The sequence below is a fragment of the Rhodamnia argentea genome, chromosome 11 (genome assembly GCF_020921035.1).
Source record: "Rhodamnia argentea isolate NSW1041297 chromosome 11, ASM2092103v1, whole genome shotgun sequence".
NCBI classification, from domain to species: domain Eukaryota; kingdom Viridiplantae; phylum Streptophyta; class Magnoliopsida; order Myrtales; family Myrtaceae; genus Rhodamnia; species Rhodamnia argentea.
In genome coordinates, this window is record NC_063160.1 from 11,567,858 (window position 1) to 11,587,277 (window position 19,420).

Consider the following 19,420-nt stretch of genomic DNA (forward strand, 5'->3'; position numbering starts at 1 on the left):
TGGGACAAATCACAGCCGTCCATTGGTTTAATAGATGCGGCGCCGTTTAGGTCAAGACCCGGATGCGTTATCGTTTAGGTCATAGAGGAATAGACGGCCCGGATCATGCCGTAGGATTTAATCGTGGCCGTCGGTTCAACGGTCAAATACGTCGCCGTTTAGCTTAGTAAGGAATCAACGGCTCGGATCGCGTTAGTAGATTCAATCGTGTCCGTTCATGTGTTAGCTAGACACGGCGTCGTTTCTTTCCAGATGAATCGACGGCTGAGATTGATTTAGAAATTGATCTCGGCCGTTCATTATTTTCCTTTAATTCTGAATATTAGAAATTAGGTTTAGAAAATCATAAAAAAAATCAAATAAATAGGTATATTCATATACGGTGTCGTTTCGGGTGTTGGGTAGTTCGGCGAGCGGTCGGACCGGGTTAACCCGGTCCGGTTTAATAATAAAAAATAAAAAGAAATTTCCAAAAAATCCAAAAAATTGCAAAAATACCTAGAAAATTCATAAAAATTCCCTGATTTTCACAAAAAATTTCTAAAAATTCCTAGATCGATTCGGGACTCATAAAGTCTAGATCGAAAATTTTGAGACTTCGAGGGTCGATGAATGTCGATCCGGAAAATTCCTAATATTTTTAGAAAATAAATAAAAATTCCAAAAAAATAGAAAAAAATTAGAAAAATTCCATAAAATCACAAAAAATGGGAAATGGCCACATTCACAAAAAATGGGAAATGGCCACATTCAATTGGCCCGATCCCGATTTTGTGATTTTCGGGTCCCGAACCCCGGAAATGACCATTCTACCATTCCGGGCCTTCCGCCCCAAATTTTCACCAAATCACCCCGAAACCCGAATTTGATTTTTTGTGTGGGCTGATAGGGCCATTTTATATACGTCAAACTTTGATTGATTGATTTGATTGCTTGTGATGATTTTGATTGCGCATTTAATTTTCATGATTGTGATTGTTAGGAATAGTAAAATCCCATCTGCATGAATACCTTCGATCGTTAGGGCCTACCTCACCCGATATCGCATCAGCATGAACTCGTAGGTTAGAAATTCACTCAACATCGGTAACCGAAAGGGCGTCGATGAAAATCTCGGCGTAACCAAGTCCCCGGACCCAAAAATCTCGGGTTTTCGCGGAACCGAAAGGTTTCTCCCGACCGCTCGGTAAGGTTTTCCGATCATACCCTCCAATAAATTGATCGGTGGCGACTCCAAAATTGCATGTACACATTGCACATGCCACCCGACCACACTAAGGTTGATATCGATATTTGATAAATTTTACCCGACATCGCGATTCGAGCAATGGGTCTTGGGAGAGACCCGCGATCCTAAAAAAGATCCCGCGGGCAACCAGGGTCTTATACTTAAAAAAAGGGATCGGCTCGTTAGCCCTATCCATCCCGGATCCCCGCAAATTTTAAAAGTAAAAGGGGGGGACAAATTCCGGAGGGTCGCGACACACCCTCTCCTTTGAAAATTTGAAATAGGGTTTGAGCTTCAGTAGGTACACTAGTAAACCTAGGTCCTCGGATGGCACCCTCTCCTTTGAAAATTTGAAATAGGGTTTGAGCTTCTGTAGGTACACTAGTAAACCTAGGTCCTCGGATGACACCCTCTCCTTTGAAAATTTGAAATAGGGTTTGAGCTTCTGTAGGTACACTAGTTAACCTAGGTCCTCGGATGGCACCCTCTCCTTTGAAAATTTGAAATAGGGTTTGAGCTTCCGTAGGTACACTAGTAAACCTAGGTCCCGAGATGGCACCCTCTCTTTTGAAAATTTGAAATAGGGTTTGAGCTTTTGTAGGTACACTAGTCAACCTAGGTCCTCGGATGGCACCCTCTCCTTTGAAAATTTGAAAATCGGGTTTGAGCTTCTGTAGGTACACTAGTCAACCTAGGTCCTCGGATGGCACCCTTCTTAATAGGTGAAACCCCTTTGTTACAAGGGTGAACCTCTCTTCCAGATGGTGAGTACCTTCCTAGAGGAAAACCGATCTGCGTTTTAGATGGTGAGTCCCTTCCTAGAGGATAGCCAATCTCATTTTAAATAGGTGAAACCCCTTTGTTACAAGGGTGAACCTCTCTTCCAGACGGTGAGTACCTTCCTAGAGGAAAACCGATCTGCGTTTTAGATGGTGAGTTCCTTCCTAGAGGATAGCCAATCTCATTTTAAATAGGTGAAACCCCTTTGTTACAAGGGTGAACCTCTCTTCCAGACGGTGAGTACCTTCCTAGAGGAAAACCGATCTGCCTTTTTAAATGGTGAATCCCTAGAGGATAGCCAATCTCATTTTGAATAGGTGAAACCCCTTTGTTACAAAGGTGAACCTCCCTTCCAAATCTTCAAACCACTGTTCGACACCAAACGGACGTTGACCATCATAAGATCGCACCAAACCGTTCAAAGGTAATTCCATACACTCAATCTTTCAACCTCGGATCGACAAATCTCGGACCACAAACAGGTGAGCTACGGGTAAGTCTCTCTCTCTCCTCATCTCCCTTTCACATAAGATGAGCATGAATCGAAATAATTCCCCACGGAGTCGGAGCTTTAATGGCAAAGGTAAGGCAATCGAATGTCAAGACTTATTTTCTTTAGATTTTTCCCCAACAGAGTCGATTAAGGATACATGTGTCACCTTGTCTTTGAAAGCAACCTCTAACCGATATTACTTTCAAAGAGGGGCAGTTGTTGACACCCGATTTTTAATCAATTTTTCTTTAGTTTTATTTTCCAAAATTCACTAAAAATTCACAAAAAATCAAAGAATTAAAAAATCAACATTTGAAGCCTTGGCCAAGCCTAAGGAACCAATTTGGAACAAAAAATAATTTTTCATATTTTTTCACATTTTTTTAATATTTTCAGAAAATAGGAAAATATTATAAAATTCATTAAAAATACTTTTCGAAGTCACAAAAATACAGAAAAATGTCCAATATTTTTCTTTTAATTTCCTTTTCATATTGACCTCAAGAAAAATTGAAAATTGAGTTCAATTTTAGGTGTTTCTTCACAATACCTAGAGTTGAATTTGCATAAAAAATGCCAATTGAGTCTTTTTATTTGTAATTTTTTCACATTTTAGGTCTAGACATTCAATTGTAGTCCCTTTGAACTTCAATTTGACCAATTACACCCTCAATTGCGCAAATTGCACGAATTAGGCCAAATCCCCAAAAATGTTTGCAATTTAGTCCCTAGGATTTCAAAATTTTAAAATTACTCGCAACCTAGGGACTATCATGGTAAAATTGGACTGTCCCCCTAGGTTTTCATGCATTCTAAATCGATTGGAATGAGTCTCATGGTCCAATTTGATCGAATTGACCCTCAATTGAACTTTTCCCCAATTTGGGCAAATTGAAAAATTTGGGGGTTTTGTGCAAATTGATAAGAACTTTTGGACAAAATTGCATTTCTAGGTAATATGCAGGCCCCTAAGTCCAATTTTGAAGTTTAATTGCAAAAATTCCTAGCCAATTTTGTTTAATTTTGAAAATTGCATGAAATTCACTGTCTGAACCGGTCGGACCGCCGGTCGGACCGGCTGAACCGGTCCCGAACAGTGTCGTCGTCTTCAACTGAATCGTGCATTTTGCAGGTTTGCGAGCTGAAATTCAACCATCAAATTGAAGGCCAATTCGACCATAATCGAATCAATTGACATGGGGCTTTTGATCCTTAGGTGGTAGCGCGTCGATTGCCACCGGCGGTACGGCCAATAGCCGCCGGAGCACGGCGGAGCAGCCGGTCAAAGGTTCGGAGGTCAGAAAGTCAACATTTCTAAACCCACGCCAAATTAGTGCTCGTTTTACGTCCAACGGAGGTCTGACGGATTGGGACGGAATCATAACCGATTCCGTCACCGTCCGATGACCCAATCGCACGTGATTGCACGTGTGATTGAGTCGCCGAGTCCCTCCTCGTGCGCGCGCTAATTCAAAAAGCGAGTATAAAAGGGAGAAAGAAGATTCGTGAAAGGGGGGGCTCATTGTGTTCACAAGCGACTCGTAGAGCTAGAGAGAGAGAGAGAAAACGAGAGAGAGCTCGTTCTCCCGCTGGCTCGGTCGAGAACTTGAGCTCGACTGTGCGATCTTCGTGAGTCGAATCCAGGTTGAATCGAAGCTCAAGATCACCCCCGGGAGCTTTATACGGGTGCCAGAAGTTGATCGCACCAGCTCACTCGGTCTGCGAACTCCTAAATCGGCAAGTCGAGCTTCGAACATCTTTACTGTGCGATCATGGCATCTCGATTTCTCGAGCACGATTCTGTCAATTGATGTGTGTGTTTTTATCCTTGAGCATCACTAATCATCATTGCATCATGTTTTTGCTTTGATTCTGCGCGATTACCACGAGTCGAACCTTCAACCCGCTTCGGTCCGGTCGAACCTTGGCCGAGCGATTCCGGCCACTGCGAGCTCGATCCGAGCTCAAGGTAAGTTCCCTAACCTTGCTATGGTGCTTTTGTGTGGATTAATTGCTTTGATTATACCTTAGATTGAGTGTTTGAACTCGGCGATAGCCGACTGTGTATAGCTTGAGTCTCGTGATTCCGTTAATGAAATGGTTTGATTCTGAGATATGTTAATCTAGAAAGTGAGACGAGTAGAATGGCGTTGGTTTGGTGTCATTCCGGCGAGATCTCACCATTGGATCTCGCCGGAATGTTCTCGGCCGTTCAATCGGTTGTCGTCGCAAGGTTGAAGACGATGACTACATGGCAGGTCAACGAGTCAACGAGCTTAGGTGTCGAGCTCTGGTTGGTCCAGCTCGTCGCCGACTCGGCTCGGCCGTTGGCGTGGACGAGCCGAGTCGGATCTCATCCGACGGCCCGGATTATTAGCCGAGTTTGATTACGGGCCGTTAGATCTTTATTTTGTATTTTCGGATATTAGATATATTAGTTAGAAAATAAAAAATCAAAAGCGGCGTCGTTTTGGCTTTGTAATGCGTCGTCGTTTAGGGCGGATTAAGAACGGACGGCTAGGATCGGACTTAGGATTAATCGCACCCATTCAAGATATTAGATAAAGCGCCGTCGTTTTGGCTTAGAAGAATTGACGGCTCGGATTAGATCTCTGGATAGATTGTAGCCGTCCATGCATTTACCATATGCGGCGTCGTTTCGCTTAAGGGATAGTCGACGGTCGAGATTAATCATGGGAATTGATCTAGACCGTCCAATTCATTTTATATTTCCAGATATTAGAAATTAGGTTTAGAAATCAAAAAAATAAATAGGATAAATACGGATACGGTACCGTATGAGTGCTGAGCGAGTCTACGGGCTGTTCGACCGGGTTGACCGGCCGTTGACCGGGTTGACCCGATCCAGGATATTAATAAAAAATAAATAAAAATATATAAAATTTCCAAAAATTCCAAAAAAATTCCAAAAATACTTAGAAAATTCATAAAAATTCCCTGATTTTCACAAAAAATTTCTAAAAATTTCTAGATCGATTCGGGACTCATAAAGTCTGGATCGAAATTTTTGAGACTTCGAGGGTCGATTCACATCGATCCGGAAAATTCCCAATATTTTTAGAAAATAAATAAAAAATCCAAAAAATTAGAAAAATTTCATAAAATCACAAAAAATGGGAAATGGCCACATTCAACTGGCCCGACCCCAATTTTGTGATTCTCGGGTCCCGAACCCCAAAAAATGACCATTCTACCCTTTTGGACCTTTCGCCCCAAATTTTCCCGAACCATCCCCGGAACCCAAACTCGATATTTTCGTGGGTCGATAGGGCCATTTTAGACATGATCGTATGATTGATTGATTGGATTGCTTACGATTATCTTGATTGCGCATTTAATTTTTTGACTGTGATTGATTAGAATAGTAAAATTTCCATCCGCATGAATACCTAGAACTATTAAGACCTACCTCACCCGATATCACATCTGCATGAACTCTTAGGTTAGAAAATCACCCAACATCGGTAACCGAAAGGGCGTTGATGAAAATCTCGGCGTAACCAAGTCTCCGGACCCAAAAATCTCTAGTTCTCGCGGAACCGAACGGTTTCTCCCGACAGCTCGGTAGGGTTTTCCGATCATACCCTCCAATAAATTGATCGGTGGCGACTCCAAATTGCATGTACACATTGCACATGCCACTCGACCATACAAAGGTCGATATTCGATATCAAATTTTCTCCGACATCGCGATTCGAGTAATGGGTCTTGGGAGAGACCCGCGATCCTAAAAAATCCCGTTGACAACCGGGGTCATTTACCCACATATATAAAAGAGGGGATCGGCTCGTTAACCGTTAAATATTCCTTCACCGGAAACGAAGGAGGGTCGCGACGGACACTTCTAACCTCGATCGCATCTTTATTTTGCATTGATTGTGCCCAAGTCACCTAAGTCAAGCCTTTAACCTCGCTCGGTCCGGTCGAACCTCGACCGGGCATTCCTAGCCTTCGCGAGCTCGATCGGAGCTCGAGGTAAGTTCTCTAAGCTCTCTGTGATGATCGTGTGTGAAATGATTGCTCTGATTAGGTTTTAGATTGCTTGTATGAACTCGGCGATGGCCGACTGTGATTAGCTCGATTCTCATGATTTAGCCGATAGAAATGTTTGATTCTGAGATATGTTGATCTGTGAGTTGAGGCGAGTTGAATCGCATTGGTTTGAGGTCATTCCGGCGAGATCTCACCGTTAGATCTCGCCGGAGGAACCTCAGCCGTTCATTCTATCTCTGGCGAGAGGTAGACGACGAAGGTGACGTGGCGCGATCAACGAGTCAGCGGCCGACGTATCGAGTGCTGGTTGGTCCGGCTCGTCGCCGACTCAACTCAACCGTCGGCGCGAACGAGTTGAGTTAGATCCCATCCGACGGCCCATATAATTTGTTGAGTTTGATTTCAAGCCGTCGGATCTTTATTTCGTATTTTCAGATATTAGTTTTATTAGATTGAAAATAGAATAATTCAAAAACAACGTCGTTTTAGGCGTTATAGGGAATGAACGGCTCGGATCTAATCTCGCAGTTAATCGTGACCATTCAAGGTTTTAACGGGCGCGACGTCGTTTTATGTGTCGAGCCCGATGCGTCATCGTTTTATGCGTGTATAGGTTGAATGGTCCAGATTAGATCCAAAGTTGAATCGCGACCGTTCATTTGTCTACTAGGAGCGGCGTCGTTTTTAGTATAAGCGTGTCGATGGTCCAGATTGATTCCAGCTTTTAATCGCGGCCGTCCATTAAATGGCTGGTACGTCGTCGTTTTGGTTAGTAACTAGTCGACGGCCGAGATTAAACCTAGAATTGATCTCGGCCGTCCATCATTTCTGTGTATATTCGATTATTAGAAAACATTTTTTGAAAAATCAATAAAAAATAGAAATAAACAGGTATGGTGTCGTTTTTGAGTATGGTAGGTCTTTGAGGCGGTCTGGACCGGGTTGACTGGTTGTTGACCGGTTTGACCCGGTCCGGAATATTAATAAAAAATAAATAAAAATTTCCAAAAATCCAAAAAAAATTGTAAAAATTCATAGAAAATTCACAAAAATTCCCAGATTTTTCCTAAAAAATTCTAAAAATTTCTAGATCGATTCGAGACTCTTATAGTCTGGATCAAAAATTTTGAGACTTCGAGGGTCGATTTATGTCGATCCGGAAAATTTCCAATATTTTTTTTAGAAAATAAATAAAAAAATTCAAAAAAATTAGAAAAATTCAAGAAAATCACAAAAAATAGGAAATGGCCACATTCAAGTGGCCCGACCTCAATTTTGTGATTTTTGGGTCCCGAACCCCAAAAATGACCATTCTACCTTTCCGGGCCTTTTGTCCCAAATTTTCCCGAACCATCCCTAGAACCCAAACTCGATATTTTCGTGGGTCGAGAGGGCCATTTTAGATATGTCTATATGATTGATTGATTGGATCGACTTTGATTGTCCTAATTGCGCATTTAATTTTCGATTGTGACTATTAGGGTAGAAAAATCCCGTCCGAACTCGATTTAAGCATGTCCTAAGCTTAGATTTGATTGTTATGCTCAATATTACTTGATTGAAGTCCGAGATGTCGCAACCGTGCCTGGTCTGATTCTCGTGATTTAGTGGATGAAATACTTTGATTATTGGATATGTTGATCTAGGGCACGAGACGAGTCGAATCGAGTTGGTTTGGGTTCATTCTGGTGAGATCCCACCGTTGGATCTTGCCGGAGAGCTCTCGGCCGTTCGTTGCGTCGTCTGGCGTGAGGTTGAAGACGATGACATGGCATAGTCAACGAGTCGGCGTCCTAGGTGTCGCCATCCGGTTGGTTCGGCTCGTCGCCGACTCGGCTCGGCCGTTGGCGCGCACGAGCCGAGTCGGATCTCATCCGACGGCCCGGATTATTAGTTAAGTTTGATTCTAGGCCGTTGGATCAGTATTTTGTATTTTTGGATATTTGTTTTATTAGGCGGAAAATCAAAAAATGTGAAAACGGTGTCGTTTTAGTTAGTATGCGCGACGTCGTTTAGGGTAGATATGGAACGGACGGCTGGGATTAAGTTGAGGAGTGATCGTGGCCGTTCATGGTACTAAAGCGTGTGACGTCGTTTTGTCTAAGGGAAAGATAGACGGCTCGGATTAGATTTGGAAAACATCTTGGCCGTCCGTTTGTTTAAATGAATACGGCACTATTTAGAATAAGAAGCAAAGCGTCGTCGTTTCATAGTTCGAGTGGGTGAACGGCCGAGATCGAGTCATAGGATTTAATCGTGACCGTTCGTTTTGTAGTCTGAATGGTGTCGTTTTGTTTGAGCAAACCTAATGCGGCGTCGTTTCTGTGAGGGGGAGTCGACGGCCGAGATTGATCCGGGGATTGATCTCAGCCGTCCGTTTATTTCTTTTAATTCTGAATATTAGGAAATTATTTTAGAAAATCAAAAAATAAATAGGATAAATACGTACGGTGTCGTTTGTACGTAGAGCGGTTCGCAAATGGGTTCAAACCGGGTTGACCGGTCGTTGACCCGTTTGAACCGGTCCGGAAATATTATAAAAAAATAATAAAAAATAAATAAAAATTTGAAAAAATCCAAAAAAAAAATTGTAAAAATTCATAGAAAATTCACAAAAATTTCTAGATTTTCCCAAAAAATTTCTAAAAAATTTCTAGATCGATTCGGGGCTCTTATAGTCGGAATCGAAAATTTTGAGACTTCGATTGGTAGGATTGCTTCCATACCATATACCAAAGAGTAGGGAGTTGCCCCGGTTGAAGTACGAATCGAAGTTCGATAGGCCATGAGAGCATATGGCAACCTTTTGTGCCATTTTCAATATTTCTCAGCAGTTTTAGCCAATATCTTCTTGATGTTCTTGTTTGCCGCTTCCACAGCTCCATTCATTTGTGGGCGGTAAGGTGAAGAATTAATGTGTTGTACCTTAAATTGTTCCAATAAGTGGTCGACTACCTTGTTGTTCGGATTAGAGCCATTATCAATAATGATGGCTCTTGGAACTCCGTATCTTGATATGATATCCTGCTTAATGAATTTAGCCACGCTATTTGCAGTGACATTGGCATATGAGCTGGCTTCAATCCACTTGGTGAAGTAGTCAATAGCCACCAGAATAAAACAATGTCCGTTGGAGGCCTTTGAGTTTATAGGGCCAATCATATCAATTCCCCACATAGAAAATGGCCGGGGTTCTGACATCCGATGTAATTCGGTTGGCGGCGCATTTATCTTGTCGCCGTATACTTGGCATTGATGACAGGATCTAACGTGCTGATTGTAGTTCGACTCGATAGTCATCCAAGAATATCCGAGTCTCATGATCTTCTTGGCGAGGAGGTGACCATTCATATGTTGTTCGCATTCTCCTTCATGAATCTCTTTCATAATGAGATTTGCTTCTTTGGCGTTTACGCACCTTAGTAGGATTGAATCAAAGGATCTCTTATATAGGATCGTCCACTCGAGGAAGAATTTAGAAGCCATCTTGCTAATGTACTTCTTATCTTCTAGCCGACTATTCTGTGGGAACTCGCCCTTCAGCGGGTAATTTTTTATGTCATGATACCATAGTTCTTCATCAGGTTCTTCTTCAATGACCATGTAGTATGCGGGTTGATCAAGGATGTCAATCTTTAACGGTTTTATCTCAAGGCCATCTTGTACTTGTAACATGGCTGATAATGTGGCCAAAGCATCAGCAAAATGGTTTTGAGTCCTTGGTAGATACTCGAAAGTGATCTTTTCAAAATGTTGGATCAACTCTTCGAGGTATTTATGATAAGGGATAAGCTTGGGATCCTTTATCTTCCACTCCTCTTGAGTTTGCAAGATGATAAGCATGGAATCCCCATATACCAATAGCTTCTTTACTTTCAAGGAAATAGCCAATTGTAACCCAAGGATGCAAGCTTCATATTCAGAAATGTTGTTGGTGCATGGGAATACCAACTTGGCTGAAACGGGATAATGTTGATCTTCAGGGGATATTAAGACTACCCCGGTGCACGATCCAGCAAGATTTACTGCACCATCAAAGTACATCGTCCATTTGTCTTCAGAGATACTCAGGATTTGATCTCCATTGCTTGGTTCGGAATCATTCTTGGGAGGATTTTCAGCTAGCATGTCCGCAATCGCTCTCCCTTTGACAGATTTTTGAGGGGAAGTTTTAATGTCAAATTCTAAAAGAAGCACTTGCCATTTGGCCATCTTTCCCAATAATGCTGGTTTTTTAAGGAGATATTTGATAGGGTCATTCTCGGTGACCAGTTGGATATGAAAATGTAGAGTATATCGCCTCAATCTGTGGAGGACCCAAACCAATGCTACGCAAGTCCTTTCCACTGCTAAGTATTTAGCTTCAAATGTGGTGAACTTTTTGCTCGGATAATATATGGCCCGTTCCTTTCGATCCTTGGGGTAAGTTTGGGCTAATAAAGCTCCCAATGACTCATCATGAACTGTCGGATATAGAGTTAAAGGAATGTTAGGGATAGGAGGTACCGGTACTCGGGGTTGTACCAAGTATTCCTTGATCTTCTCAAACGCTTGCTGACACTCCGAATCCCATTTCACTTTCGCGCTTTTCTTTAGAAGCTTGAAAAAGGGTTTCGTCGTTTTCGACAGCTGCGATATGAATCTGGATATATAATTCAATCTTCCAAGTAGACCCCTTACTTCTTTAACAGTGGAAGGAGTCTATATTTCCCATATGGCTTTGATCTTAGAGGGGTCAATTTCGATTCCACGATTGCTTACGACAAATCCAAACAGTTTTCCGGATCTTGCGCCAAATACGCATTTCGCGGGGTTCAGCTTGAGCTTGTACTTTCTCAATCGATCAAATAATTTTCTCAAGACCTGAACATGATCTTCTCCAGGTCTGGACTTGGCGATCATATTATCCACATAAACCTCCATCTCCTTATGTATCATATCATGAAAAAGGGTTACTATAGCCCTCCGATATGTTGCCCCTGCGTTTTTCAATCTAAAGGGCATGACCTTATAGTAGAAGATTCCCCATTGTGTAGTGAATGAGGTCTTGATCTTATCTTCTTCTTTCAACAAGATCTGGTTATATCCCGAGAACCCATCCATAAAGGAGAATAATTCAAAGCCCGCGGTACTATCGACGAGCACATCAATGTGCGGTAGGGGAAAATCATCTTTCGGACTAGCTTTGTTCAAGTCCCGGTAATCCACACATATTCTAATTCTTCCGTCCTTCTTAATCGGTACGATATTGGCGACCCAATCAGCATATGGGACAGCCTCAATAAATCCAACTTTAAGGAGCTTCATCACCTCTTCTTTGATCTTATCTCGCGGTTCGGGGTTCATTCTTCTAGATGGCTGATTAACTGGTGTGCAAGCAGGATTTGTGGACAGAGCATGCTCTACTATTTCACGGTATAAACTTGGCATGTCAGCATATAACCGGATGAAAATATCTTGATATTCCTTGAGTAACGTCATCATTCTTAAAACATCTGTTGTAGATAAGTGTCTTCCCACTTTCACTTCTTTGACGCAAGTAGAGTCCCCCAAGTTATTAGTGATGGGTTCCTCGGAGATGGGAGGCTTGGACTCTTCAAAACAATCCCATTCCCTCTTGATATCACTCACATCAGCCTCTTCTATATCGATCTCATGTGCATAGTCATCGAGCTGATCCGAGTCACATATTAACTTGTTGTGCATGGGTGGGATGATATGCCCGAAATGCATCATAAAAGGTTAGTATTCAAAGATGACAAAATTAAAGAACGCATGATCTTTTTTAATATGAAAACATTTTTCGAATTCGATTTTTGAAGAAAAAGGAAAGAGAACTAGTCCACAATTTTTCGGACATCCTTATTCTCAAAACTCTATTTAAAATCCAAGATCATATGGCGGATCGGGCCTCAAGTTTCACGATATAAACAATTGTCATCATTGGACCAATCCGTTATTCCACATGTCCGTAATAAAACTTGAGATGATTTTCATTAATAGATGCAGCTAAAAGGTAATCTGATCTTGTACTTCTTGGATCACAACATGAGACCTAAAGGGTGCTAAAACAGCTAAAAGCTTTAAAAACAAATGCAGTAATCAAAATGCATTTAAAAGGTAAAGTTTAGAAAGAGCCTTTTACTCCGGGATGGGGAAATCATCGTCCGGCCACTCAATGATCATGTGCACCCGATTATCCAGGAACGGGTTGAATAGGTCCGGCTTTGCATCTTCAGAAATATCCTCATCTTCCAGCCATTTGCCTCTTTTAGAGAACACCACAGATAGGGGATTTTCAAACATCTTCCCTCTAGCTTTCCACACATCGGTGCCGATAAAGCAACCTCCTCGGTGTCCACGGCGTCCCCGGTCTCCGTAACAATTGCTTCGACCTCGGCCTCGACCTATGTTGCGCTCTACTGTCTCTTTATAGCCCGGATCTACTTTATGGTCGTTTGAGCTCGGATTCAAAGGGTTACGTATCCCATGACCATATTTCCCTAGTCCGTCACCTGGATTAAAACCATTTGAGAGTAAGACTCTTCCTACCATAGTTGCAAGTTTTAACAGCTTCGGAGTAGCTATTTTTGTATCTAGCGATACATGCATGACAGATACAATGTCAAAAGTATGATAACTCAGCTCTTCCTCCTTTGAGGGTTCAATGTATAGAACCATTCCTTTTAACGAAGCGCGATGCCCTATCTCCCCATGGATGGTGATCGGCTGGCCCCTGACCACGAATTTTACCTTTTGATGCAAGGAGGAAGGTACCGCCCCGGACACGTGAATCCATAGTCTTCCAAGAAGTAAGGTGAAGGCACTGGGAATGTCTAGTACTTGAAACGGTGCAGAGAAGGTCACCGGTCCAATGGAGATGTCCGGTTCAATCTCTCCAACCACATTTTTGGAAACTCCGTCAAATGACCGGATGGTAGCTTTAGATGTTTTGACGAGGTCTTCGTTTATCCCTAAACTTCTCAAAGTGCTTAGAGGACATAGATTAAAAGCCGACCCATTGTCAATTAGGACATGAGGAACCTCCTTTCAGTGGCACTTCACGGTGATATAAAGGGCTTTATTATGCACACGCCCCTCCCTCGGGAAATCTTCATCTGAAAAGGAGATCTGGTCCTTCAAAAGGATAGCATCTACGAAGTCTCCGAGCTGAACTTCGTTAATGATCTCCGGAACATGCACCTCATCCAAGACTTTCGGGAGGGCATTCTTATGCTTTTCAGAATTTTCGAAGAGATCTAGTAAAGAGATTTGTGCCGGCATTTTTCGAAGTTGGTCTACGACTTCGTATTCGCTAGTTCTCACGACCGATTGCAACTTTTCAACTTCTTCTGCGGATGGGACTTTCTTTTCAGAATCCGCCTCTCTTGGTGGATAACATCTTCCCGATCTCATAATGGCATCAATCTCGCTTGTTCCATAATCCCGGTGAACCGCCTTCGAGTTATACTCTTCCACTGGCGGCAATTTAATCTTCACCGGTCCGATCTCCTCCCGAGGTGATTCTAGTGCTGGCGTCTTTTCAAAGCTAGAAACTTCAGCCTCCCAGTTATCTAATTTGTTCAAATCAATCACGAAACGAATCGGGGTATCTACCATCCCGATCATCTCATCCTCATGAACTTCATCGGGGTTATGTTCCGGACATGACCTTACCGGCGTGGCATTTTCTTCATCCAGACGCATTTACCTTTCCCTTCTAACTCTCAGGATTATTCCCTCAATCCTCATGCCGATTTCCACCGGATGTTGGAATGAAGAATACGTGTATGCATACATGCGGTCAAAATATTATGCCGAAAGTGACTTGAGCACAAACTCCAGCATCTCTCTCTCTGACAGTGGCGGTTACACCATCATAGCATGTTTCTTCCATCTCCTAGCAAAGAGCTCAAAACTCTCGTCTTCACTTTTTCTGATGTTCAACAAATTAGCCTTAGTAAAGTACCTTCTGATCCCAGCTTCAAAGTGCCGTATAAAGTGTTACGATAAATCCTCCCGACTTGGGACCCGGTCTAGGTGGATTGATTGGAACCATACTAGTGCGGGGCCCGTCAAGCTATGTCCGAAATTCCGGATTAGCGTTTCATCATCTTCATGATAGCCAACCATTTGGTGGAGATAATATGAGATATGCGCCGGAGGACATCCGGCACCATTATACTTCGTGTGGAAGGTCGCTTTCGGGTTTATACCTTGGGGCGGAACATTTCTAGCTTGGATGATTGGCACAATTATCTCTTTTAGCTCATCCATCTTCCTTGACACGTCATCACTTTGCTCTTGCAATAGGGCAATCCTTCAATTTTGCATCTCCATGGCCTGCCGTATCTCCAAAATCTGCATATTCTCTTCTGCCGCCATGATATTGCTTTTGGTCATCGATTGTAACAAATCTGCCACCATATTTGTCAAATGACGTATATGGGTTTCCAAATTAGAAAGCCGCATATCCACCTCTTGATTTCCTCGTTCATCTTGAGGAACCGCTTAAGTCTTAGCTTCATCAATTGTTCCAACGAACTCTTCGCTTTTAGGATCATCCATGCCACCCCAACCGTCGAGAACTATATCTCCAGAATTGATGAAAAAGCTTGGTGGCGCCGAATATAGAACTTTGAAATTGTAACTGCCACTATCTTCCCCCAAGTTATTGACTATCTCGCCTCTCTCAAGGGCTTTTTGCATAAACCTCCTATCACCTCAGCGGGCCTTTTCAAGGCGCAATTCATATTCGTCTATCTCTTCAATTTCCTGGCCATCTCGGATATTCATCAAGTACCACGATGGAATTCTCCAGGTTTTTCCTCTTGTAGCCTTCATTGTGAACTCTTCCGCCATCATATCTATAGTGAAGTAGGTTCCTTTGAAAGAGGAATCTTCCATTCTTCCGATGATGCCTAGGTTAATTAGCTTCTCCAAGCATGCCTCCTTTTGTTCCCAGGAAATACTCTTTCCTTCCGGGTATTATGAGGCCAATGCTAAGATGTCTTGCATTTTACGCACATCCATTATGAACTCTAGAGTATTTTCCTCTTTACCTTCAAAAATCGCGTTCATCTCACGATGCTCGGGTAGAGGGTTTTGTTGCACATTCGGTTCAGCCTTATCAAACTCTAGGACTTTTCCGTCAATCGGGGCTTGCACTTTGTACTTGAGAGTGAGGCGGTTATCCACGTTGTGCCCCCTTTCTCCCATATGGTATACATATGTCCGGGTCTCATCAAATCTGGGAAATCTTGGAGGATTAGCTCTAGGTGGCTCTTTTGCAACTAGTCGATTCTCCAACAACATGGGTACTAGTTTGGACAGAGGTTTGGGTAATGGGGTAAAAACAGGTTGATTCTTTCTTCTAGGTTACGGTGGTTTGGAAGTAGTCCAGGAAGGTGTTCCTTGGGTAGGGGTAGAAGATGAGAAATTTTTGGGCTTAGGCGGGTTTGGGATAAAGGCCACTTCTCCAGTTTGCTCCCTATTGTCCCTTCTCAAAGGGTATTGGCGTCCGAAAGGTGCTTCGGGTATCTTCTTCTCCCTCGGTGCCCATTCGTGACGTTACGCCACTTTGATCAAGTGCGCGAACGTCCGACACCCGGAGGTGTTCAACTTGTCAAAATACTCAAAGGGAAGTGCCTTGAGAAAGAGGTCTAACAGTTCTTCTTCGGGAATAGGTGGTTTTACTTGCACAGCCAATGCTCTCCATCTTTGGGCGTAGGCGCGAACGGCCTTATTCTTTTCTTTTACGGTTCTCAAAAGGTCTTCCCTCGTAAGGGTCGTCAAAGTATTAAATTTGTATTGCCGGAGGAACTCGTCGACCGGCTTGTCCCAATCGGTGAGCCTCTCTGGCTCCAATTCAATGAACCATTCCAAGGCTACCCCAGATAGGCTTTCTTGGAAAGTGTTGACCAGTAGTGGGATGTTATCCGAGAACCGAGACATTCGGCGCAGATAATACTTCGGTGCGCCTTGGGACACCCGGTCCCATTATACTTCCTCACAAAGTCTGGTTCCTTATAATCAGCAGGAACCTCAATCTTTTCAAATGGCGTGACCTTGTCAAACCTCGAGAGTTCATATCCCTGGCTTGCCAAGCATTCTTCGATCTTGGCGAGTCTTTTAATTTCCTCTTCCATTTTGAGGACTTGCTTCTCCTTCTTTTCCAGGTCAATCACAACAGAAGGATCCTTAGGTGGTCGCTCTGGATTCGGGATAGGATTAGCGGCGAGTGCCGGATTAGCATTTGCACCATCCGACGAGCCCGAAGGGGTTTGGGGGTTTGGATCAACGGGATATCTCCCCTGTCTAGCAATCAGCATCGCTTTCATCTCTGCCACCATTGTGGCGATCATATTCATTTGGTTCTCCAAGTTACCCACACGAGGTGCGAGCTCTTCCTGTTCCATTCTTAATTGGCGCGTCTTGCTACGAGTCATCGTGTTTATCAATCACCTGTTTTTCGGAACATCAAATCGGTATTAAGAACTTTCATGGATTTGGAAATGTTGATCCGTGGTAATCGAATTTGCTATATGTATGCATGAAATGCTCATAAAAGGAATAATATGCATTTATTACAGAACAAATTGTTCGAAAGTATCTAAAAGATAACGAGTATGTAAAATCTAAATGGGGAACAGATCTATTCAAGTCGAGGACGCTTCCACTCTTCTTGCTTTTCTGATCCGTCCGATTCTCACAGATATGGGTCTTCTCCCTCCCCAGACATCCAAAGCTCCGGATCTTCTGGAATGTATGGCTCCACTCCCGGGACATACGGTACTATGTACTCGGGCTCATAGGATTCCACCTCTTTAATGCGAGGAGATACGCACTCGAGTACATATGGCTCTACTAATGATTGTCGGTACTCCTTGAACTTCTGAATGTATTCCTTGGAAGCCCTATGGATGTTCATCTCATCATCTAAGTAATCGGGTCATTCAACTTGTTGCAATGGTGAATTCTTCAAAGCATGAAGTATAAGCTTGATTCGGGCTCGATACAACTTTTTCGCCTCCTTAGTTAGCTTTCCCCATGTCATGTCAAATGAAAAGATCCGGGACGAGACATCCGGTGGCACTTCTTGTAAAACTCCAAATTGTCTCACCACGCGAATGGGATAATATGCCACAGCGCCAATACACCCCAGTAGAGGAATAGGGCTATCTTCAACACCAGATGTCTGAGCCTCCAAAATCTTTGGACAAGTCAAACGCCATCGAATATGCTCAGGCTTTAAATTATCTAATAGCTCAACCCACTTCTTGAAAGAGTATTTGGGTACGAGGGATTGACACTTGAGAAAGGATTTAAGAGGGTGAACGTGCTCATTGATCTCATAACACCCCACTCGGAGTTGGAATGTTTTTATATGGGAAACGAACCACATGTGAAGTAGTCCGTTAGATGCTTGAAAAATGGCCTTTTTGGAAGTTTTGAATCGATTTAAAGAGAGGAAGGTTTCAACTAGAATCATATAGGAATAATTCCAGCGACAACATGCTTGTCTAGCTATGTGAGCTATAGAAGGGTCAAAAGTGGTCCTTGAAGTGGGAAATAAGACGAATACAAAGAAGGCTAAAATGAACACCTTTCCCGATTTATGACCGGTTTCAGCGGGTAGGGAAGAATAATTGTCAAAAAGGAATAAGAATGTGAATTTCCCGGAGTTGGACTTATAGACTTTCTCTATTTCAGAGGTTTTGAGACAAAGAAAGCTCGATAGAGAACGAGTAGAATCCATGTCAAGAGGGGGTTGAGCTATATGGTCGTTAAACTTGGCCCCAATGATAGCGGAATATTCCTCGAGTGTAGGAGTCAATTCAAGACCTTGGAAATTAAACGTCATCGTGCGCATGTCCCATGCCTTGGCCAAAGCTTGGATGAGAGCCGGTTGTTATTCAACTTTGATCAAGTCCACCAATCGTCCCAAGCGCCCTTCAACGTATGCCTTGTTGATTATGTCAAGGCGATCCCACCATAGAGAGAGCTCATTGCGTGGTACCGATATGACTTTGATATCTCTATTCCCCATGATCTAAAAATGCAAAATGATGATCCTAAAGTCAATTACCATGGACTTAATATGAATATGCATGAAATGTGATGCAAATGCACTAACCAAATTCCATGTCATCTTTTGGTAACATGAGGGTCAACTACTCCCATTTGACCCAAATAAGCCAAATAGGGTAGTTATTGACCAAATCTCACCCAAAGATGGCATGTAATTGATTAGGATCGTTTAAGTGTAATCGGGGTAGAAAGCCACTTTTACAACTCAAAATTTGACAACCCATGAAATTCATAAGTCTAATACAACAAAGCCCAAAGAGATAGGATATGAAAACATCTAAAGATGTTCGATCAATACATGTGAATGGGACATACATAATCGACTCGAAACGTAATGAACCCTAGAAATGCGCCGAAGTTCAACTAAAAACTAGGTAGTCGAAATGGTGTCCTAGTCTGATGATATCTCCACTATCTCGGGAAGTTCGACATCTTCTTCATCATCGGAAGATATGATAATGATTTCTTTCTTCTTGATTGGAGAATACTTTGGGGACATCTTGATCGCACGAGGCTTCTTCATCAATTTCGCATATAGCTCTTGAATTCTCTCTTTTCCTCGTTTATGCTCCAAATAGCGTGCACATCGTATATAATCACAACTCTCGCTACGAGTGCGGTTCCGTCCATCGAGCTCCCGTCCACGGACAAATCCAAAGACTCGAAAAGTAGCGGGTACTTGGTCCTTGTGTCGAATGGTCCTCCGCTCCCATGTAAATACATCGGGGACATTGATCTGACTTTGGGGCGTCATCTATCCTAAAAAGGAAAATTAACTCGCAACCTCAATCACTTAAACGATCTTACAAGTGTCA